The sequence below is a fragment of the Ursus americanus genome, chromosome 33, assembly GCF_024610735.1.
Source record: "Ursus americanus isolate L20-20 chromosome 33, mUrsAme1.1.p, whole genome shotgun sequence".
Taxonomy (NCBI): Eukaryota; Metazoa; Chordata; class Mammalia; order Carnivora; family Ursidae; genus Ursus; species Ursus americanus.
The window spans coordinates 31919907-31944524 of NC_142159.1; the positions used below are offsets into that span (position 1 = coordinate 31919907).

Consider the following 24618-nt stretch of genomic DNA (forward strand, 5'->3'; position numbering starts at 1 on the left):
CCGCACGTCCCTGTCCTTTGTGTTTCTAACATCGCCAGCCGCCCCTGCGCTCTTCCGGAGCTCCCGGTCTCAGTCTGGTTCCAGTGAGCGCACCAGAGCTCTGGTTTTTAGTCTGGTCGTGCCATTTTGCTGGCTTTAAAATGGGCAGCAGTCATGCGACTCCATCAGTGAAAGCAACCAAGGGCACATGTGGGTGCATTTCTTCAGCCAAGATCAACTGAGACCCCGCTGTGGGCCACGCTCCATATTAGATGCTGGGAACAAGTTGGCTGTATCCTCGAGGTTCCCAGTGCATACGACACATGACAAGCTGCCCATAGAATGGCTCTGTCTTATTCATCCCTGTATCCCTCATGCCTCACACAGTGCCCAGCATATAGTAGGAGCTCAATAAATAGCAATTTCCTTGGAGAGTGGGACAGTGTGGCAGTCAAGTCTCTGGCATTTGGAATCTGGGAACTTGGGTTTGAATTACAGCCTGTCCAGTTATGTGCTGTGCAGCTCTGGGCAGATCACTTCATCTCTCTGAGACCCAGTTTCCTTGTGGGTAGGATGGGAGCTTAGATCACAGGGCCTGTGGGGGGTTAAGGAGCTTATTTGTGAAAAGAGCCTGGCCCGTGCTCAGCGCTCAGATTACACCTACCTGGAGTTAATGTGGTCACCATAATGTCAGCGAGCTCTGGCAAACAATCCAGTCTCCATTCACTTTCTGGAAAGTGAGAAGGCCTGACAGACCGCCTCTGTGTCATCCACACTAGGAACCACAAAATCAAAACTGGTGGTTGACCTTCCTTCCCTTCATCTCTCCTTCTTCCCTCCCTCTCCCCTGCCGTGCTCTCCCATTTCAACTCTTCTCTCTGCTTGCTGCCCCCTCCTCCCGAAGGGAGCTACATTCAGGTAGGAATCTAGGGAGGAGGTTTCCAGGAGCAGTCTGGCTTACCGGCTACTTTGCAGACTGAGGTGGGAGACTAGGGTTGTGAAATCAGAGAGAAGTAAATATGTGTGATGTTTGTCTTGTTTTCTTCATATATCGATGACAAAAGAGTAGGAGATATTATGTGGATGGGTTTCAGGTGTGCTCTGCTATTTAAGATGATCTTTCCCTGAGACCTGCTCTTTCCTGCTCTGAGTCTGCCAAGCAGCAAACCTGGTTCATGTTTGAATCTCGTGTGTTGGGAACTGAGCAGGGGAGTTACCGGGTTGGGTGTGGTATGACCCCTGCCAGAGGCGGTCTGGTGGCATACAGTCTGTCCTGCACACTTGAGCTGGAGACAGAGTGCTTCCCTGTGAGCCAGGTGCGGGAGGCCCCGGGGACCATCTCCCTCTGCACCTTTCGGTCTCGGACCAGCCCCTGCAGGGGCCACCCTCAGGTCTGCCCTGGGGGAAAGGGTGCTGCCAGGGAGGGCGGCACAGAGAATGTTCCCTGTGGAGCTCCCACACTGCTCCCAGGTCCTGCTGCAGAAGTGAGGTGGGTGGCAAGCCCTGGAGCACATCTCTCTCCTCCTCTCCTCACCCACATCCCCGGTCCTGGGATTAGAATAAAACCTGCACTTGGCTCCATGGGAGAGAGGCCCGGATGCAGTGGCCCGGAGACCCTCCCTGGCTGGCAGGAATTCTAGAGGTCTGTGTGAAGGCTGCTGGGTAGGCTGCACACAATGGTCTCACGGTCCCACTGAGCTCCTGGGACTGGCCAGGCCCAGGACAGAGGCTCTGAGCACCAGAGCCAGAGTCCCTGCTCCTGTCAAACCTGCTGCTCCAGCTACACAGCGATGGGCCTGCTTCCCACCTTGTGGTCATGGCCCACCCTGGGTCCTCCCCTCAGGCCTGCACGGGGCCTCCCCAGTCCTTCCAGGGCTTGGCTCTGGGGGCAAACGCTGGCAGGCACGAGTGTTGGTGGGGCCGCACCTGCTGTAGAGCCCCTGTCACTCCCCTGACAGAGGAGAGGAATTTGAACAAGTTAGTTTCCTTTCTTGCCTCTGTGGAGATGTGTGGAGGGCCTGGGTCACCTCGCGGCAGCGTTTCTCAGGCTCTGGAGATGACTCGTGTACATGAGAACCAAACGAAGCACTCAGATGGGAAGGAAATTCCATGCAGTGCGAATTCAGAATATGTTAAGCAGTTAGGATTAAAATTGCATACATTTCACTTTCCACTTTTGTAAAAAATAAAACAAATACAACTTGTATTATAGTTGAAAAAGCAGTGTCTTCTGTCCCCTCTTCTTGTGGGAATATATAAAGGCATAAGAGTAATGATGCTAACATGAGGTGTACTGATTGGCTTTTACCTGAAAGTCACAGGCAGGGTTTGATGATGAGTGAGGAAGAAGAAGGAATGTGAGCAAGGAAAAGAGGGCAGTTTCAGGTCTCTGTCCATTGTGCAGGTGCCGGTGTCAGGATGGGTCGTACTGCAGGTGAGGTGGGGGCAGGGTCCCCACTCTCAGCCTCTGTCATCAGACTCCCTCTCCTCACAGACCCAGAGGGCGGGACTTGGCCTTTCTCACCTGGAGTTAAGTACGTTAACTTCCCCAGTGGGAGCTTTGCATAGAGAGGAGCTTCCCTGCCTTCCCCTGGGACCGTGGTGAAGCTTCCTTGCCCACAGGATAGTTTCTGGACTGGAAAGTTGGGTTGGACTCTGTGTTTCAGCAGCTCACTTAGCAGGGCCCAATTCCTTCTTCTTGTCCCTGGACGTGCGTCCCAGAACCCAGGACTCCAGATCCCTGATCTTGGACACCAGCTCCCCCAACTGACCCTGTGTCTTGACCTCATTCTTCTGAGTGACCACAGAGCAGAAGGGACACGACAAACCTTTCCCATGGTGCTCCTTCGGCCATGAATTGATGCACTAGCGACCGCGGATATAAGCACAGTTTAGGTACGTAGCTTTTTCTGGATAACCTAGGCAGATGAGACATTTGCTTCATTCTTTAAAATGTTTGGCCAGACCCACTCTCGGGAATAATAAGTATACTGGAGTTTCTTAATGACCCAAATGACCATGAGGGCTTGAGGTTTTATCCTCTTTGCTTGCATAAACCTGTCATGTACCTAGTATTTCTCATCCCTCTACAAGAATATGGCCTATGGCATAATACAAATATGAATATGAATATAAATATAAATAAATGACTCTTGGCCCGGAACTTCTGATATCTGAGATGCTATTTAGGGTAAATGGTGCAATTGGTCATTCAGCTTTGACCTGAGCTGGTGAAATGAACCAGATCTGGGGTGTCCGATATCGTAGCCACCAACTACCCGTGGCCTTCAAGCACCTGGAATTCAGCTCACCTGAATTGAGATGTGCTCTGAGTGTAAAATGCACACTGGATGCCGAAACCAGAATAAGAAAGAGAACTTAAATTATTTTATTGAGATTTTTAAACACTGTCTCATTGACGTAAATGCATGTTGGTGTGATACCATTTTTCCAATTACAATTCTTTTGACTTTTCTCCTTTTACTGTGTGTAATGTGGCTACTAGAAAAGTTATGATTGATGCAGGTGGGTCACATTAGACATCTGCCAGACGCTGCCAGGCTCGGCTGAGAGAGCCTCCAGCTCGGGGAGCTGGTCCCACCTGGCCGCCACTCAGACCCAGAGCAGCAGCTGAGGGGTGGAAACAGTCAATGGGGAGCTCAGTTCAGCATCTTGTGGGACAGTCCAAGCTATGATCTGGTTAAGGAAAAGGAAGACTTGGTCATCTCTCCAGCGTGGGTATTGAAAATCTAGTCCTGCCCACAGCTCCGGGAGCAGAGAGCCCAAGTGCCCCCAGTGTCTCTAGGTGCACATGCTGTGTTGGGGTTGAGTTGGGCTCAGAAACACTTGCTATATTAGTAAAATACTTCATTCCCCAGACTTTGCTCTCTCATATTTGCCTTTTGTGGAACCCTGAGAAGTTAGAAACAAAATTGCACAAGATTGGGTGTGTCCTCTGTGAGATTCTTCTCAGGTTTCCCACTCCCTCAAAAGGTGACTTGGTTCTGGAACAAGAATGATCCACAAGGGGCACTTTCTGTGAAAGTGTTCTCTTCCCACCTACCATACCAGCATTCACCTCTTGAATCTGATTCATTTTAATTTAATTCTAGGAGAAAAACGATTTGCTGATGACAGAAAGCTTGTGCCACAAATGATTTTATTCAGCATTGACCAAAATTTCAAAGGGAGCTACACGTTCAGAAAATTTGAATTTGAGTATTTACAAATCTCAAGAATTGCCTGTGGCCAATAAGTATAATTTTTTTCTTGTCTTCGGGACAAAATCAGTCATGTATTTAACTTCATCAACATTACTCCATATATATTACTCCATATATATACTTGTAAAAATTCATGCTTCATCATTAATCCACACCATGGAAGGTAAAATTCCAATTTCAACTCGACTCATATTTTCTTAAGATTAAAGCCTTCAGCTTTACTAATTAATAGTCACCTGTCACTAATATCGGTACAAATTCTCTTTCACTTTAGCTCAGCTATTTAGAACATGCAGGTCCAGAGTGATGGATACACAACCTATTTGCTAAGGAATCATGGGGAACCAAGCAAGGGGGATGGCATTTGGCTCTGCTTCATTCGCATCCTCTGAGATGGATTCTTCACGTTGATTTTATTGCCACACAGTGACTAAAAAAAGAAATCTCTTATTGCTACCATGTTTTATTGCACAGTGAAATATAAAAATACAGGTGTATCAAAACCATGAAGCCAAATCTATGTGAGATTCATAATATGGGAAGGTCATAACAACAGTTCATAAATTATACATATTTTAAATATCCTTTTTGGCGAACCCTCAGAGAAATTTGAGGGGTTTTTGTTGTTGTGCCTCACTTATTTTGTGTTTTTCTCTTCAAATAGAGAAAGCCCTGGTGGATTTTCGGGCTTGAGTGACACCTGAAATTTTGGTGAGTCCAGTGGTCACAAACACAGCTGGCCGCTAGGTGGTGCTGCGTCTGAAACTATGCCAGCTCTTCCCTCTTCCCTGTCCCCACCCAGGCTTACCCCCTCCTCCATTCTACTATCTGAAATGCCCAGCAGAGGGCAAGTACCCATTTGATTCCACAACTGCTCAGTTTAGTAAACATTTCTGTCTCTTGATAATGAGGGGTATCTTCACCACCTGCTCCTCACAAGACTACTAAAAATTAGAGCAGTTTAAACTCATAGGTAAATGTTCAGCCTCCCTTCTTTCTGGAAACCATTATCCTTTTTATAGGGAGGAGAGCGGCAGAGGAAGAGGGAGAGAGAGAATCTTTTTTTATTTTGTTTTATTTTAAAGATTTTATTTATTTATTTGACAGAGAAAGAGACAGCCAGAGAGAGAGGGAACACAAGCAGGGGGAGTGGGAGAGGAAGAAGCAGGCTCCCAGGGGAGGATCCTGATAGGGGGCTCGATCCCAGACCTCTGGGATCACACCCTGAGCCGAAGGCAGACACTTAATGACTGCACCACCCTGAGATCATGACCCGAGTCAAAATCGAGAGTCAGACATTGAAGTGACTAAGCTATCCAGGCACCGCATTAAACCTTAATGACATGGCAAAACTCGGCTAAATCCAGTCTCCCCTCAATTATTTCTACCTGTAGGAACCTTTCCTTTTGTCCCAAGACAAGTCATTTCTTTATGTTGCTCTCCCAGAACAACTTATAAATGCTGCTGCTTCTTCTTTCTCCCTTCTCTCTTTTTAAAAAGATTTTATTTATTTATTTTAGAGTGAGAGCACTCACAAGCAGAGAGAGGAGCAGAGAGAGAGAGGAACATACTCCTTCCTGAGTGTGGAACTGACACAGGGCTGGAATCCAGGACCCTGAGATCATGACCTGAGCTGAAACCAAGAATCCAATGCCCATCTGACTGAAGCACCCAGGTACCCAACTTACAAACATTTCTAATAGAATCGGTTACTATTCTTTTCTTTTTGGATGGGTGTGGTCTTAATTCTTTTTGAATGAGACAAATTTAATAGCTGGGTCTGTGGTCTTGATTTTGGATATCAACTACAAGGAATATCCAGCAAAAAGTAGACAACAAATAGTTATTACTGGATTGATGTAGAATTTAATTTTATAACTTGAAATCAATCTGATTTCCCTTATATTATCTCTTGATTTTCATGCTCCCTACACTTTCCTGCTTATCTAGGAGTACTGTAAAACAATATAACATAATTGAAGGGAGAAAACTTAATTGGACATTATGCAAAGAATAAACCAAAGGCCATTTACCTAAGTTGTGGTACGATGTCAAGAAGGGAAATATGGGGGCCCCTGGGTGACACAGCGGTTAAGCGTCTGCCTTCGGCTCAGAGTGTTTTGGGATCAAGCCCCACATCAGGCTCCTGCGCTATGAGCGTGCTTTCTCCTCTCCCACTCCCCCTGCTTGTGTTCCCTCTCTCCCTGGCTGTCTTTATCTCTGTCAAATAAATAAATAAAATCTTTTAAAAAAAGGGAAATATGAAGATGTTATGAAAATTATTTGTAATTTCCCATCTCAGAAGTAAAGTCTACAATTCTCATTATTCTTGGACATTTTCAAATGTATCCAAATTTGTGGTGAACAAAAGAAAGCAAATATGAAACTTATGAGTTGCAATATTTAGAAATGGTGGTTGGATTTGACTGTGAGGCACACAGCCTTCTAACAGGCTATACATGCTGTGGGGTCACACTTTGGTCAGCCACCACAGATTCAAAAGTCATACACTTTATTAGCATTAACAAGGGGTGAAAAATGGTGTGAAATGGCTGATCAGTAATAATTGTTCTGTGAATATGAATTTTAGTTTGGATAAAAGACACGATATGATTTACTGCAACTTTAGATGTCTCGTTTCTATTATGCTCTCTTGCAAAATTTTCAAAAAGGAAAGGCTGTTGTCCAATTTCAGGTGGTCTGGGGCCCGTTCCAGTTTGTCTAACAATGTTTGAAAATACATATTTGCAATCATGGAGAAAAACAGTTGGGGAGAAATGACTGGGTCCAGAGAGTGAGCTTTGAGAGAACACTTCCCAAAACACTTTTGCTACTTTGAAAAAATTGAAATATAAGAATAGGTGTATTCCTTTTTACCTCAGTGGGGTCTGTGACTAATTCCATAGAGATAGATATAGACCATTTAATATTGGGTTAAAAGAGATCAGGAGGAATCCCCATTTTTCATTATTTTTTTAAAATGATTTATTTGTATATTTTAGAGAGAGAGAGACAGCGTGAGTTGGAGGAGCAGAGGGAGAGGGAGAATCTCAAGCAGATTCCATGTTGAATGCAGAGCCCAATGCGGGGCTCCCTTAGGAACCCCCATTTTTCTTAAAGAGGGTTAGCAGACATGGCTTAAGACAGGGCTTCTCAACCTTGGCTCTGTTGACATTTGGGGCAAGGGAACTCTTGTGGGAGCTGCAGGGAGCCTGGTAGCATGTGGAGCAGCATCCCTGGCCTCTACCCACCAAATGCCAGTAGCACCCGCCCCACAGTTGGGAACCTCGAATGTACCCAGACATTGCCGAGTGTTCCCTGGGGGCCAAAGCACTCCCTGCTTGGGGACCACTGGAAGCCAATAGAATGTGTCCAGAGAACTGGGAAGATACACCCTCTGGGTATAATATTCTATTATGTACCCCTTAATGGAGTAAAAATAATCTCAGACCGAAGAGACATTGACGGAATGTAAATACAGGGAGAGCGAGAACGCCAATGGAAGCCTCATCACCGTGTAAATGCCTGGAGAACAGGAGTCAAGGCGAGTAGAGAGGAGCCCTACATTAATTTATTTTCATTCATTAAAATGATTGATAATCATTCATTCCATTCATGGGTTTCTCACATTCTACAGAGGGTGGCTAAGGTGAGAGCAAGATGGAGAGTTTAGACGAGGTTGATTAAACCGTTACTGAGCCACTACCACCCATGCCTGGCAACATGTATGTAATTTTGTCCCACATTGACTCTGGGTTTGAGAATCCCTGGCACAGATGTGAGTCTCAGTACTCAGTCTGAAGAAGTGGATTATTTCAGGATGTTCATAAATCAAAGTGCAGTATAGCCTGAGGGAGCCTGAACAGCACTGGCCGATAGGATTCCATGATGTAAACGATCTCTGTCTGCCCTGTCCAATATGGTAGCACCAGCTCGGAGTGGCTCTTGAGCCCTTGAAATGTGGCCACCTTTCTTGTGTCACATGTGGAAATGTGAACATTTGGGGGATAGTGAATTAAAAATACATTGTTTAGTGTGCCTGGGTGGCTCAGTTGGTTAAAATGCCATCTCTTGATCTCAGCTCAGGTCTTGATGGTTGTGTGTTCAATCTCTGCCTTGGGCTCCACACTGGGCAGGAGCCTCCTTAAAAAACAAAACCAAACCCAAAACATCATTTACATTTACTTCACCATTTTCATTTCTCTTGTTTCCAGTGTGCTTATTAGAAAACATGAAACCATGTCTGTGCCTTGCATTAGGTTTTTATCAGAGAGCCCTGATCTAGAAGGTGGAGAATTCTGCCCTGTCAGGACACCTTGAACTCAACCCTGCTCTGGGTTAGTATCTGGGCCAGGCAGGACCTGCAGGCAGAGCTGCGGATCCGCCTAAGTTCGGATCCTTCTCCCGTCTCAGCTCAAAGCCCAGTGAGGATTCTAGACTTGGTTTCCAATCGGCATTTCAGATCTCTCTTGGTTTGGACCATGTGCCCTTGATTTTGTGTGTTCATTCGTTAGCACTAGAAAGGACATTTACTTAGGACCCATTAGGTATTTCCACTTTAAGGATGAAAGGATTTCAGGAAACAATAGCATTTAAATCACAGATGATCCTGCCATTCAACTGTCCAGGTGATCTCCCTCTGGGAAGCCACCATGAAGTAGTTTGAAGAGGCAAGCCAATGTCCTGTCTGCCTAGCCTTTCTGGAGAAGTGCTTTGTGGAAAATTTATAAATAAATAAATAAATAAATAAATTAATTAATTAATTAATTTCTGGTTCCTGGCACAGGACTCCTAAAATCCTTGCAGTTTCCTGAGGGATAGGAGAGACTTTTGTTAGTCATAAAATCTCCAACAGACCTCTCCAGAGTTTAGGCTAAATAGCTGACATAGGGTGGGGCCCAGAAATGGCATCACAGTGGGGCTGGTCACCAGAAGGACCAAACTGGGAGTCAAGGATTGGAAATTTCAGCCCCAGCCACTGGCCATCTGTGAGGGGAGGGGGCTGAAGATTGGGTTATAAAAAGTCTTGAACAAGACGTTGGTGAACACGTTAATATTCTGGAAAAGTGATTTTCCCCCAGAGAAGGCGTGGAAGCTCTCCGCCACTCCCCACCCCCTTTAGGCCTTCCTTGCTCCACGCATCTCTTCCATTGGGCGTTTCCTGAGTTGTATTCTTTATAATAAACTGGTCGATGTAAGTAAAGTGCTTTCCTGACTTCTGAGTCGATCTTTTTTTCCCCTTCATTCATATAACTTTTATTACAGTGTATTTATAATTGTTTTTTCCTTTTTTAAAATTTAAATTCAATTAGACAGCATATAGTACATCGTTAGTTTCAGATCTAGTGTTCAATAATATATCATTTGCGTATACCCCCAGTGCTCATCGCATCACGCGCCCCCCTTAATGCCCATCACCCAATTACCTCATCCCCCCCACCTCACCTCCAGCAACCCTCAGTTTGTTTCATATACTTAAATGTCTCTCATGGTTTTTCTCCCTCTCCGATGACCTCCAGTTCAGTTTTCCCTCCATTCCCCTATGATCCTCTGCACTGTTTCTTAGAGTCTACCTATGAGTGAAACCATATACTTGTCTTTCTCTGACTGCTGTGTTTCACTCAGTATAATACACTCCAGTTCTGTCCAGGTCGATGTAAGTGGTAAGAATTCATCCTTTCGAATGGCTGAGTCATATTCCTTTGTATACATGGAGCCCATCTTCTTTATCCATCCACTTGTGGATGTAAGTCATTCTAGTGAAATTATCAACCCTAAGGAGGGGGTCTGAGGGAGTACCTGACCTTGTGGTTGGGCAGAAGTGTGGGTAGCTTGAACACCCCATTTGTGACTGGCCTCTGCAGTGGGGACAGACTTGTGGGACTGAGCCCTGAAATCTGTGGAGTATGAATTGAATTGTTGGAGAACATGGCGAGTTGGTTGTGGTTGGTGTCAGGAAATAGAGCACACGGGTGTACTTGAAACGTGAACACATCTCCTCCCTCCACTGCACCAATTGACTGCATAAAGCCCCCCCATGGGGGTCCTCTGTGCTCTGTGGTCTCTTGGAAGAATGGAGTCAGGTTCGACTGGCAGTAGGGGAAGTTGGTTTCCAAGATCAAAGATGTGGAGCCTAGCTGAGAGCTATTCCCTAGGTGAAGCCGTGGATGCCGAAACGACCCCACTGCCCCCTTCCTCACTAACGACTCAGAGATTGTGATATCACAGTTGGTTCCCCACGAAAGGTGGGAATTACCTGACTTTGGGCATTTTATGGGCCTGTGCCCCTCAGTCCCAAGTGCAGAGTAGAGTGACCTGGTAGGTCTCTGATAAAGACTGACGGTTGAGTCCTGCTCTGGACACAAGTGAGCCACCCGACAGAGTCCATTATCAGGACAGCTCGGTTTCTTGTGAGACATCTATTCTTTGGAGGAGCGATCGCCTCATACACTCTTCCTTTCCCGTTGCTTCCCCACCTCCTTTGGGCTCTTGACTGGTGCCCTTGTGGAAGGTCTCCCTGCCATGCCAGACCTCAGGTGGAATCTATTTCCTATGGAAAGCACCTGCCTTGACTCTTGATTTCCCTCGCAAGACATGTAGCACAGTCTCGTCCCTTTTCTTGGCTTTGTGGGGGAAAAATGATACTACTAATGTGTGTCTTAACCTTTTGATATGGAAAAGGATGTGGCTACCCCAGAGTCCAAAAAAAAAAGCAAAAGCTTCAAAAATCATACTGCCCCCTATGTCTGGTCTTGCTTATTTCCCTCCTTACAACATTTTTACTGATTCACTGCTTAATGATTGTGAGACAAGGTCTCACTTATAGGCATCATTAATTGAGTCGCGAGTTCGATGTTCAGGACAGATTTCTGTGGGAAGGTTTATTGACTGTGGAAAGAGCAGAGAGAAGCCACTGAAATGCAAAAGGAATATGTGGGCCTCTTCTATGTCCAGGCTCTGCATTCTGACCAGTGGCTGAATTTGTTTTTTTCTCTCCAATGGGTATGACCTCAGATGTAGATACACCCAATGACAACCTCATGATTTCTGCTACCCTGAGGAGTGTCCAAAGTGGGTATTCGGTTCAGATAGAATCTGAAAGAGGTGCTGAGAGGTTCAGCTACACAACTGGCATCATGGACTCCCCTTGGTTGCCCTCTGGCCACCCTACTGGGAAGTAGATCTCGGGAACATGCAAAGAATAGATGTGGGCATTTGCAAAGAATCTGTTCACTAACTCAGGAAGTTCCAACTGCCTGCAAAACTTGGATTCTGGATTGTGGATTTGAGAACTAGAAAGCCCTCGTTTATTTATTGGCACTGGGCCTAGGGCTGCTCTTTTCATGGACCCCAAGTTCTACCTAGTGGGGATCATCCTGGGTGTGGATATGTGAAACCTTTCATTTTCTAACGTCAGCATTGTGTCCTGGATGAATTCCTAACCTTGTGACCAGGTTTACCAAAGTAGTACTTTACCAAAGTAAAGGGGTTGTTTTATGCCATTATCTTCTGGGGCTTGATCTCACGAATCTGAGATCATGACCTGAGCCAAAATTCAGAGTCCAAGGATTCACCAGGTTCCCCGACTACATGCAGTTTTTTGTTTGTTTGTTTGTTTACCGTGTATTATAGTTCCTTGGTTAAGTCCATGGCACTTGGTTTTGTTCTAAAAGGTTTCCTTCTTTATGTATATTTGGAACTGGTTCCTTCCATTTCCATTGCTACTTTTCATGAACAGATCAAAATCCTGTGTCTATTGAGTGCCCATCCATCAGCCAGAACACACACTGAACCCTGCATTTTGGGGAGTATTTAAAGTACTTCATTTAGAAAAGTACTAGTTGTATGTATTGCCCTCAACCCGTTCACTATTACAGAAATGCAGTGGTGAAAGTACAGTGATATTTCCCCCCTCATTATTCAGGAAAGAGTCTGCTTTACATACACATACTGACCAAGAAATTCACAAAGGTTGAGAGGTAACTAAGTACGTCCTCTCAGCTATACACAGAGAAAAAGCAGATAGTATGCATAGACGGTGAGAGAATGACATAATTTCATTAGTATATACTTAGAGAAATATGATTTGAAGAATGGAATTTCTGTGAACACTGCTCTTCATTTCACCTGGGACCCATTTTAAACTATATTCTAGACATGTCTGGTGACTGGAGGATAGAATGGGTGGGGATGGTGTTTTAAATCAAGAGTGGGACCTCTATTTATTCTCAATCTGTTTTTCTTTTCCCTCTTCACCCTGAAGTTTGGCTAGTGACTCTTTTGGGGGGGTGGCAGGTCATCCCCCCTCATGTCTTTTATTTTCAAAAAAAAAAAAGAGTGAGAAAGTGTAAGACTGGGGTTCAACTTTCGAAACAAAGCATTTACTCTCCCATGCCCCCCTTGTCTGTGAAGACAGGCCCCTGTCGACACCAGAAGTTGGCTGCTGTGCAGCTGCATTGACTCTGAAAGGTCTATGATGACACTGTCGCCATGGTGACTTGAGCCACACCTCTGCTGTCCTTTCCAGCTGGGACTCTTTGAGCTGACCCATTCCTAGGGATTGGTGTTTGCTCTGCTGCTCCAACTCAGAATGGGAAATTGCTGTGGTTCCTGCTGTGGTTTCTGCTGTGGTTCCTGCTGTGATGGTATGTTCCTAATGATCTTCTGAATGCTGTTTGCTAGGACTCAGTTCACTCTTTCTCAAACTATTTTTCTCATCATTGAAAATTTCCTCTCTCCCAATTTTATCTACACATGTTTTATAGTTTTGTTTTATCCCTTGATTTCTACTGTTGGTGGTTCTACTGAGCTAGCAGCTTTGGTTTTTGTCCTCCATGGAGAACAATGGACTACTTCCATGATATCCTGCACCCCTCACTTGTCACCCCTAGGTTCTCAAGGGGGGGAAATACGGCAGTATCTATGTTCGTTTAAGTTTTTTTAAGCATCCTAAATTCTATATTCACATTATGCATTTCTGAAATTTAGAGTGAACCCAGAAAGGTTGATATGGATGACATTTATCATTATTTTCTCAGTGTCTTACAATGTCTGCCCTGTACCGTTCATCCCCAAAGGGATATGGATTTCAGGATTTTGGGGACATGTGGGTTCGTTCCTATCAATAGTTGCCCCAAAGAGATCCTCAGAATATGAGAGTCTACGTTTCAATTTATGACCCCCAGACACACATTTCCATTTCTAAGAACTTTGGGTGTTATCCAAAATGACATTTTCTAGAGATTTCAATGGTATGCTACCACCCGTCCCATTCAGTGCCCCAGACGTAAGTATGGTGACAATAGCATGACCTTTTTTCCTCGGTGCCATAATGAATAGCCGGCCTTTAATGTATGGTGAAAGATGGGTAACTGGTTAATGGATCGAGTTAATGAGTGATCGATAAGCAAGTACACAGATTATTAGTGATGCACAAAGAAAAATAGGTGATGTAGACACAAGAGCAGAGACACACGCATTATATATATAAGTATATATGTGTATATAGATGATTGCATACGTTTGCACATAGGATTGTAGCTTGAAAACAGAACGTGTCTACATTAAAGTGGTTTTGATGTAATGTGTTTCTTAGTTCTCCTGAACTTTCATCCAGATCTCTTCCCAAAAGCTAAGCTATGTTTTTTTTTTTGTTCTATGAGTTGACAAGGGTCTCAGGAACTCCTAGTTTGTTTGGAGGCACTTGTATTTGTGTGAGGAATAAATAATGCAAGATGACATTGTTTCACATGTTTGAAAACACAAGACTTTGTAACAGTGACCCTCCCTTCCTTTACACTGGGATTCATCTCATTTGATCTGCTGACCTTAAGACAGGCAACTGGAACATTCTAGAGAACAGTCATGGATATTTGTGGACAAGGGCCCCAGAGAGTGGATTCAGGGAGACAGCAGTAGATTTGCTCGTTTGCTTTTTGTTGTTGTTGTTGTTGTTTGCCTCTGATTCTGTCCAGAGGAAATCATGTTGGGGTAAAATGCTTGTATTTAGGCAAAGCAGCTGTGTGTCACAGAGCAATGGTCTGGGAACTCAGACTCCCAGATCTGAATCCAGCTCTGGAACTTGTGAAATTGTGAGATCTCAGACAAGATCTAGACCCTCTAATTCACCTTTCTGACCACGTGACAGGTGTTCATTCATTCAATGCTCATCACACACTTATGCGATGATTTGTTTCCTCTCCCTGTTCCTCAGGTGGAGGAACGGAGGCACAGAGATGAATGTGACCAGGTTCATGAACTCCTCTAAGTAAAGGAGCCAGGAGGTGAACCCAGGCCTGCAGTCCAGTGCTCGTGCTCTAACTACTGAACCGAACTGCACTTATGACTCAGTCATGGGATCAGTAGTTACTGTGCAAAGAAGCTTTAGCATCTGCATGGATGTCAGGAATTCCCTGAGCCAAGGGGAATCCCAAACACTGTTTGTCATTATGAGGTCACCTCAGTGGTCACATAGCCCAGGGAAGCTCTTGAGCCATAGATGTCCAGATCTTGCCATAGTCATTCATCTGAAAAGGACGTAGAAAGCCTGGTCCGTTTGAAGCCATGATTGTGTTCAGTTCAAAGATTCTGAGGGTTTGGAGGCACCATTTAGGACAAGCCAGTTAAACTCTGTTTGAACACTGGGCTACTCCTCAGCACCTGGCCTCAATCTGGTCAGAATGGAGGAGACCCTTTCATGGTGTTTGATGGCATTGTCAGTATGAGTAAGCCCTAGTCATGCCGACATCCTGTGACCTTAGGGACACTGCTGGGACAAGGAAAAATAAGACTCAAAGAACCAGTTCATGATTAACCTTCTGTCCAGAGCTGTTCAGTGCCTGGCCAATCAGTGTCATGGCATGGTCACTCTTCAGGGCATGGCACAAATAGAATAAGAATAGGGAGCATGCTGAGCGGTGCCTGGCTGGCTCCGCCAGTGGAGCATTTGACTCTTGATCTCAGGGTCGTGAGTTCAGTCCCCATGTTGGGCATGGAGCCTATTTTAAAAACAGAGAGAAAGGAATCAGGGACATAGTGTTGTAGATTTGATAACATTCTCCCCATGAGCCCTAAAAAAATGCTTGAATGCCATGAACTACACACTTTAGGGACAGTGACCAACAAGAACTCAAACACTCGTAACAGCCTGCTGTCCATCATCCTTGTTTGGACACGCTTGTCCAGCTAGGCCAGGGAGTGTCCATGCTCCAGTGGGGGCCTTTGCTCCTTCCGGAGCTCTCCCATTGTTGGCTAGTAAGTGCAAGCATGGAGAGAGGCCATGCTTCATGACTATATACACATAGCCTTGCAAAGCAAGACTAGAAGTCAAACAGCATCAAATGAATAATGGTGCTTGGTTTTCAATGATAGAACTTCATTATTGACAAATCGTCAACAATTGATGAGCTTCCTCACAAAGGATGTGAGATGAAATGCAACAGAAAGTCGTGCTTAGATCTGAATCTCTCTCAATAAAAGGTTGCTTATTATCACGTGCAAAATAGTATACAGCAGATGATAGATTTAAATGCAAAAGCAGGTCTGGGTGATCCTTACGGAGAGTCGTGATGGGGGAGCTTCTCCAGGGTGTGGGTATGGAAGGGTCCCTCTCTATGTGTCCTTTGTATATTCCCTGAGTTTTTAAAAAAAGATTTTATTTGAGAGAGAATGAGAGAGCAGAAGCGGTGAGTAAGGGGGATGTGGGTGGGGGAGGAGAAGAGGGACAAGCAGGCACCAATCTGAGTGCAGAAACAGAGGCCCGGCTCGATCCCAGGACCCTGAGATCATGACCTGAGCCAGGTCAGACGCGTGACCCACTGAGCCACACAGGCGTCCCTGAGGGGTCCCTCTCAAAGGAGGTGGGGCTTGGTCCCCTGCCACTGCAGGGTTTAGAGAAGGATGAGGAGTCTATAAAGATTGGATCTGGGGGAGGAAGGAAGGAACAGGGAAGGTGCCCATTTAGAGCCAGTACAGTCCCGGTTCACTCTTAGCCAGGCCTTAACCCAGGCAGTTTGGAGACTTACTTAGATCAATACCAGTGAGATACTAGAGGTCATAGGCTTAATTTATTAAACCAGCAAAGCACTAGCCCAGATGGCCATTTTTCCAGTTAATTCACAGGAACTGCTCAGCCAGGGTTGGTCAGTTGAAGGGAAGCTAATTCTTGGTAGAGCTGTCATGTGACAATTAGTTTGGAAAGTCCTGGGTTCTGAATCAGCTTGGGAGCCCCGCAGCCCACTGGTCCCTGAGGGTGCTCAACTGGTCCCGGGGAAGGCTCCACGTCAGACAGCTAGTAGGGTGAATGCTATGGGAGGATGGCCACAGTTGGGCTTCCCCTGGCCCTTCAGAGGGGCTTGTCAAGGGGCATCTGCACTGTGTTCTGGGTCAGGGGTTGAAACCTAGATGTGCGAAGGTGAGCTAGGATTTGGACTTTGGTGTTGGCTCAGGCACCTCCCCCAGGGCATCCACTGTCTTCCACAGACAACTCGGGGCTGGAGGATATGAGAAAGAGATGAGGGAGCCCTGGTTCAGGGCTGCAGGGCTTGATCTCAGGTGTCTGGGCAGGTGTCAGGTGTTCTGGGACCTCTCTCCCCAAGGAACCAACTCCATTCCTGTCCCGGCTCCCCCACTCAACATTAAGTTGTCTCTATAGCTTGGCTTTGGTAAATAGTGCTGCCGAACATGGGCAGATATTTCTCTGAAATCTAGACTTGAATTCAAATGGATTTCTTATCCAAGAGTGGGATTGCTGGGTGTAATGGTAGTTCTTTTGTGAATTTTTTTGATGAAGTCCCATATTGTGTTTTCATAGTGACTGCATCAGTTTACATTCTCTGTGGGGTATTTGAAGGCTATATGAACCCTAAGACCTTCCGAAAGCCCTCTCTGACTCAGGTGGCTTTGCTAGGCAAATGATGAACCATGGGATCAAAAGTTTGAACTCTGATGAACTTATCACTCCTTTTCCTATGGCCTTCTGATAGCAAGATGTCAACAGCTCTTACTGTTGTCATGCATTTCCCATGGTCTCTGAGAAAACAAAAAAACAAAAGTGAAGAAAACATCCATATTTTCTCTAGGTCTCCGGAAGCTGGCCAGGAGAATAAAGCCGAAGGTTCACCCCACTTCTGACTCTGTCGAAGGTACCGTGGAAATTCATTCATTAAGTTGATTCAAGAATAATTATTCTAGGGGCACCTGGGTGGTGTCCAACTCTTGATTTTGGCCCAGGTCATGATGTCAGGGTCATGAGATTGAGCCCCGTGTTGGGCTCCATGCTGGGTATGGAGCCTGCTTCAGATTCTCTCTCCCTTTCCCTATGCCCCTCCTCTGCTCACACTCTCTATTTGTCTCTAAAAGAAAAAAGAAGAAGAAGAATCATTACACTAGTTTTCAGTGTCCCATACTTAAGACAAAAATGCCAAGCCATATTATTTTTGTTTCACGTGTGACAATTTTAATTTAGCTGGTCACTCATCAGTTTATAACCACAGTAGTCAAATGGCATTTGCAACTCAAGTCTGTTCACATTTCATGGTAGGTATAGTGAAGCTAAGGAATGGACATTAGTCTGTTATCAAATATTAGGAAAAATAGATCTTTTATTATTTTTAATGAATAGACGTTATTACTTCAAATAGGTTTAGATTAAGATAATAATTGAGCAGATAATATAAAAAGTTTCCCTATCATCCTTATCCCTTGGCGCACAATTTCCACAATCCTTAAAAGCTTCATCAGTGTGGAACACATGTCACAAATCACAAACCAGCGTAGCGATATTAATACTCATTGAAGGCCAGCATCGCTAGGAAGGTCTGCTCTGTGTTGTGCAGGAGTATGGGTTTTGACAAATGTGTAAAGTCGTGTATCCACCATGTACAGAGTAACTTCACTGCCTTGAAAATCCTGTGTTTAACCTATTCATGCCTTTGCCCTTTCTCTAGAAATCTTAACAACCGTTGACCTTTTGTCATCTCTATAGCTTTCCTTTCTCCAGAATGTCATCTAGTTGGAACCGTAAAGCATGTTGCTTTTCCAGACTGACTTCTTTCACTTTTATCTATACAGTTCACATTCGTCGATGTCTTTTTGTGACTTGATTGCTCAATTATTTTTTTAATCTTCTTTTTATTATTGTTTGAGAGAGAGAGAGTGAAAGTGTGTGGGGAGGGGCGGAGGAAGAGGGAGAGAGAATCTTCAGCAGCCTCCATGCTCAGCAGGGAACCCGTCTGACGTGGGGCTGGATATCATGCCCCTGAGATCATGACCTGAGCCCAAATCAAGAGCTGGATGCTTAACTGAGTGAGCCAGCTATGTGCTCTAGTAGCTCAGCTATGTTTATTACCAAATCGTATTGCATCGTAAGGGTGTATTGCCGGTTGTTTCTCCATTCACCTAGTGTAGGACAGCTTAGTCGCCTCTAGATTTGGTGTTCGTAAATCAAGCCGATAGAAGCACTCCTGGGCCGGTTTTCATGCGGACACATTTTTCAACTCAACCGGGTAAATACCTAGGAGTGAGATGGCTAGATGACACAGCAAGACTGTGTTTTGCTTTGTAAGATTTGATAGGATTCACCAGTCAAACCATCTGGGGCCGGCTCTTCCTTTCTGGGAAATGTATTAACTATTGGTTAAATGTTTTTGATACCTGCCTGTTCAGATCATCTATTTCCTTTCAGTGGGTTTTGGTAGTTTTGTGACTTTGAAGGAATTGGCCTCTTTCCTTTCAGGAATCCTAGAATTTTTCCATGTATTCCTTTAGAATCCTTTCAACATGACGTCTCCTCTTTCATCTGTTGTTAATGTGTGTCTTCCCTCTTTCTTCATGGTTAGTCAGGCTAGAGCTTTATCCATTTTACTGATATTTACAAAGAACCAGCTTTTGTCTTGGTTTGGTTGATTTTGTCTGAGAGTTTTTTGTGTTCCATTTCATTGGTATCTGCAATTATAGGATTTTTTTTCTCTTACTTGCTTTATGACATGACTCTTTTTTGCCTTGTTTTCTAAGGAGGAAGCCTATTCACTTTGAATCTTTCTTACTTTCCAACACGATGACATTCAGTAGTATAAATTCTCCCAAGCACTGCCTTTGCATACATTTTTGTCAATGTATATTTTCATTTAGTTCAAAATCTTTTCAAGCTTCTCGTGAAACTTCCTCTTTGACCATTTTTAAAAAATTTCCAGCTGTTTGGGGATTTCCCAAGATTTCTTGCTGTGGTTGAGCTCTAGTTTAATTTCATAGAGGTCTGAGAGCAGCTGTTGTATTGCTTCTACTCTTTGAGATGTGTTGGGGTGTGTTTTATGGCCCAGCATGTGGTCTCTTGCTGAATGTTCCAGGTGAGCTGGAGAAACAGTATATTCTGCTAGAGAGTCTGTGCTCCAGGAAACCTGGATTCCCTGTGTTCCCTTTCCTGTCTTCTCAGGGCCATGGTTTGTCCTGTGTCCTCCCCTCTCCATGGATCCGAGAGTGGTTGATTTTTCAGTGTCTTCAGGCTTTTTCTTGTTCGTAGGGTGGACAGTGATTGCCATGATCCTTGCATGTGGAGCCCTCTACTTTTGTCTTCATGTGCCTTCAACTCCCTTCTCCTGAAATGTGTCTTGACTTCAAGATATTTGGGCACACGCTGCTTCCATTCATATAACCAGGTCTCCAAAAACAGCCGAGAAGCCTGTGTCTAGATGTCAGCTTACGTAGCAAAACACACGTTTTCTTTGACGTTCCACCTTTTACATTGGCTGTTATCCTAAGTTAGAGGTTTACAGAAATATCAGCCATATGCTTTCACTCAACGTGTTACCCTCCCAGAGGTATGGACTAGTGAAAATAGAGAATATATGTGTTTTTACATATATCCATTGAGTATCCAGCCTTTCACACACAATGACAGACCAAGAAACCCATTGACAGAGATGGATAGATACGCATGTACATAGGGAGTTAGTAACATAGAAAAAAGAAAAGGTAATGTTTTGAGATGAAGAGACATATGAATTTCTGTATGTAGACAATTGCATCCTTGTGCACATAGAGCTCCAGCTTTAGAAAAGCACGAGCCTCTATTCATGTGGTTGTGAGGTAATGCACAGGTCAGGTCCCCTGAGTCTGCATCCAGCGTGCTGTGCAAAGGCGAAGCTCTGGTCTCTCGCATGGCTGGGCAACAGGTCTTAGCTTGAGGTGCTCTCATGTAGGAGGAGGAAATCTCACAAGATGATAGAGTTTCACACGTTGTAGAACACGAGTATGTTAGGTACATAAGCTCTCTCCCACCAGTCAACTGGTGTTCGTCGTGTTGGACCAGATAGCTGTCAGGTCAGGCAACTAATTCATTCTGGAAGCATCATGCACATTATTTTGGGAAATGGCCACTTAGTGTGTCCTCAGGCAGTCAGAAAAAGCATTTCTGAGACCTTTATGTGACTCCTTAAACACCGGGTCTGGCTTAACATAAAGGAGTCCTTTTTAGACAAAACAGGTGTGCGTCATGGGGAAAGCACTGGCCTGGGAGCTTGGACAGCAGAGTTTGACTGCAGCTCTGAGTTCTGTGGAGTTATGGCATCTCAGATGAGACATTTCACCTCCAAGGAACCTTCCTGAGCATTTCCATGGCATGCTTTACTTACACTAACCATTCAACCCTCACCACCAATGCAGTACTTTGCTTGCTAAGGGCAGTATTCAGATGGAGAAACTGAGGCACAGAGCTGAATGCGCCCAAGCACACAAGCTCTTAAGTGGAAATGCCAAAATGTGCACCCAGATGGCTGGGCCCATGCTGCTACTCTGAGATACTGAACTGCACTTCCCACACTGACAAGCATAGCTCTGAGCCATGGGTTCAACAGAAACCATGCAGGATCTTTCCAAGGCCTGTGTATATATCTGAGCTGCATGAGTCTACAGAGATCCCAAGTACTGTCTACCATTATGAGGTGGCCTCAGTGGTCACATGGAGGGCAGACTTGGGCATAGCCCTTAGTGTGAAAAGCACACAGAAGGTCCAAACTGTCTGTCCAGCTCACAGATTTTGAGACTGGGAGGCACAACATTGAAAAACGTGGTAAATCTCTCTCAGTGTTGGGTCACTTCTCAGCGGCTGGCCCCAAACGGGAATCAAGAGATAGTTTAGTGCTCTTTGATTGCATGATCCCCCTGAGCCCCAGAAAGCCTCCAGTGCTGGCAATGACACACCCAAGCAACAAGGACAAATAAGAACTCCAAGTAACATATGGTTACTAACCCAGGGTCCGCTCTTTTTCCTGCACCTCTCTTACAGAGCTGAGGTAGACGACATTGGGAGGAACCCAGGCCTCCCACTGTAAAGGACCATCCCATTAGTGGATGACTACTGCTAGCACGGAGAGCCACCCGACTCAGTGAACACCTACATGAGACACACACTGGATGGGGAAATACCATAAGATTAATGATGTTATTTTTATTTATTTCATATTTTTAAATTTTTGGACTATCTTCTGTCTTTAGGGTGTCTTTATTTTTCATCATTATTATTTTTTAATGGAAGTAGTTGAGCTGACACACCATATTCCGTTCGTTTCAGGTGTACCTTTGCCTTCAATGGCAAAGCCAGGACTCTGTTTCTCCCTTCTTTGCTGCTTCTCTTCTCTGCATCTCCTTCCATGAAGAAGGGGGCTCACCAATAGCCAACTGCAGGCTTTTCTTTTTTAATGTAAATTCAAATTAGGTAACATATACTGTATTAGTAGTTTCAGGGGTAGAACTTAGTGGTTCATCTGTTGCGGTAACAGCCAGTTGTCATTCCATCAAGTGCCCTCCTTAAGGCCCATCACCCAATTACCCCATCCCCCCACTTCAGCAGCCTCAGTGTGTTCTCTAGATATATGGGAATATTACTCAACTGTTGAAGGACTCAAATCTTGTCACTGGCAAGTGCATGCTGTTAAACCAACCACATCCCTCACCAACCCCCCACTTCAGCAGCCCTCAGTTTGTAATATAGATACACTGTAAATTACTCAACCACCAGAAGGAATCAAATCTTGCCATTGGCAACTGCATGCTGTTTAACCAACCACATCCATCTCCACTGTTCTGTCGTTCAAGTCAAGCAGAGCTCTCTGAGTCATTCATGAGATAGAGCACCGTGGCAGGAAGGTACTCTGTGTCCTGTAGTCTGTCTCCTGTTCAGATGGCCAGTTGGAGGAGCTTCGTCCTGGCAGAACAATTAGAGAGACTTTGCTACGGGCAGAGGGAGGGGTGGGGCTCCCTCACGACACCACAGTGTGCAACCAGGCGACCTCTTTGTAGACTAACTGACTCACATCGACCAGGTTGCCTTAAGCTAGAAAGTCAAAGGTCTGTTTCTCCTTCGTTTTCTCATCCTCTTGTTTGCTTTTCCTCACCCACCAAGGAGAATGGCCCAGCAGCAGCTCAGCCCATGCTTCTTAGCCAGTCACTCCCATAGAGTCTTGTCCCGTGTCCATATCAACAGTGATCATAGAGTAATTCCCGAGTAGGACCAACAATGGACTGACACTTACTCTGTGTCCTTTCAGAGTCAACCAAGGAGGACCTTGGCAAGAAACCACCATGGCCCAACACATCAAGGGTAAGCTTGGCTGTCTTTGCCTGAGAAAGAAATGTTTCTTACTTGAGTTTCGTCTTTTTGAAGTGAGTTCAGCTATGACAACATGACAGTGTAGTTTTTAGACGTGAGGTACCATTTTCTTGGGGTGTTGGGAGGGGAGGTTGTAAACTGTGTGGTAGGGGACCTTTTACTCAGAAGCGGTATTTCCTCCCTGAATTAAGAGTTTTGTAATTGTGCTTCAGGGAATTTGAAAGATCCATCCCCCAGGAAAAGCTCATGCCTTTTCCACGGGTGCACACTGTGCTTCCTTTCCGGGCCTTTGTCTTTCCTGCTGTTTCTCATTTGGTTTTCAATAGTCACCAAGAGAACCGTTGATGACACATTATGCATATGACCTGACTCTCAGGGTGTGTTCTTTTCTGTAAATTCAGGTGGCCCCAGAACCATGTGGAGGTGGTACGTATTCTGGAATCAGCCCCTTGCTGAGGAAAAACTCTAGATGGTAAGGCAGGTTGGGGGGATGTCCTCACTGTCCTCAGTCTGGAGAGCCGTCTGATTCCAGGTTCCTGGTAGGACTGAGGCTTGGGAGTGTGGGGAAAAGCAGACTCCAGGTGAGAAACAATGTGCATGTGTCTCCAGTCCTAGGAAACCAAGGCATTCCCCCTGGGTGGTGTGGGTGTGTGTGCATGAGGCCTGGAGGTTAGGTGTCTTGTGTAGTGTGATTGTGAGTGTGTGTGTGTGTGAGAGAGAGAGCAAGAGAGAGACAAAGACAGAGACAGAGAGAAGACAGAAACAGAGAGAGACACAGAGAGAGAGAGAGAAAGGTGTTTCTCCAGGAGATATGTCAGACAGATACTGCATGATGTCACCCTTCTCCAAAGCCATGTCATCACACTGCGCACTTTAGAGCCTTACTGCAGTGGGTGGCCCAGCACGGGCACTTCAGTCCATGCTTGGAAACCAGCTGGCTCCATACACCCCAGCCTCGTGTCCATATCAAGCAACATTCCATGAATATTCTTGGGCAACAAGAGGAATGTGCTGACGGGTACTCTGTGTCCTAGATGCCTTGGAGGAAGACATCGATCCCATCAAAGGGGATAGCGCCGGAGGCACACCTCTCGCCTTGGTGAGCTAGAAGTTCTTTGTCCGAGGAACAGATGTTGCTTTCTTGGTTTCTTTCCAATCAAATTCAGATGAAAATCAGACAATGTATATTTGAGATTATACATATAGATCTCATATAATTTTCCTTTTTGGGAGAGCATTGAGTGGTTGTCTCTGCCAACCGTTAGCTGATTTGAGAGGACATTTACCATTGGCGACACCAAACATGGTTCTAAATGCTGTGGTAGGATCCTGTCCCTCAGTAACACTTTCTCCTGCTTGGATGAAGCATTTTGTAGTCACCGTCCTGAATGGACTGGACAGACATGTCCCCCAGGTAAAACAACTTCCTAAGGCATCCCCAGTTCACTTACTTTGGGGTCGTTGGACTCAACCACTGTGTTCCATCTGGGTTCCTAAAGTCATTGAGGGAAATAAAGCTCATGCAGACAGACAGTGTGTAGCATGACCTGAGCCTCACGGTGTCCTCTTTTCTGTACCTGCAGGTGACACCTTCAACCATCACCAGCGAGAGCGGTACGTATTCTGGAATCAGCCTCTTCCTGAGATAAAACTCTAGATGTTAATGCAGGTGGGGCATCTTTGCAATCCTCAGTCTGGCGAGCCGCCCTGATTGGGTTGTGGGGGTGTGGGGCACCAGAGATTTCCCAGGTGAAAAAATGTGTCCATGTGTCTACAGTCCTAGGAAGCCATTGTATTCCCTGTGTGTGGAGT

The 24618-nt window shown here is 45.2% G+C and overlaps 1 long non-coding RNA gene across 1 annotated transcript in view; it reads left to right on the forward strand.

Annotated features, from left to right (window-relative positions):
* Positions 1-23914, forward strand: part of LOC123796383 (uncharacterized) — a 57502-nt gene extending 33588 nt beyond the window's left edge. The window contains exons 3-6 of the long non-coding RNA XR_015722735.1: positions 17282-17344; positions 22745-22797; positions 23208-23232; positions 23841-23914. This is a non-coding gene — a long non-coding RNA (uncharacterized LOC123796383). The remainder of the gene's footprint in view (positions 1-17281; positions 17345-22744; positions 22798-23207; positions 23233-23840) is intronic.
* Positions 23915-24618: the final 704 nt, after the last annotated feature.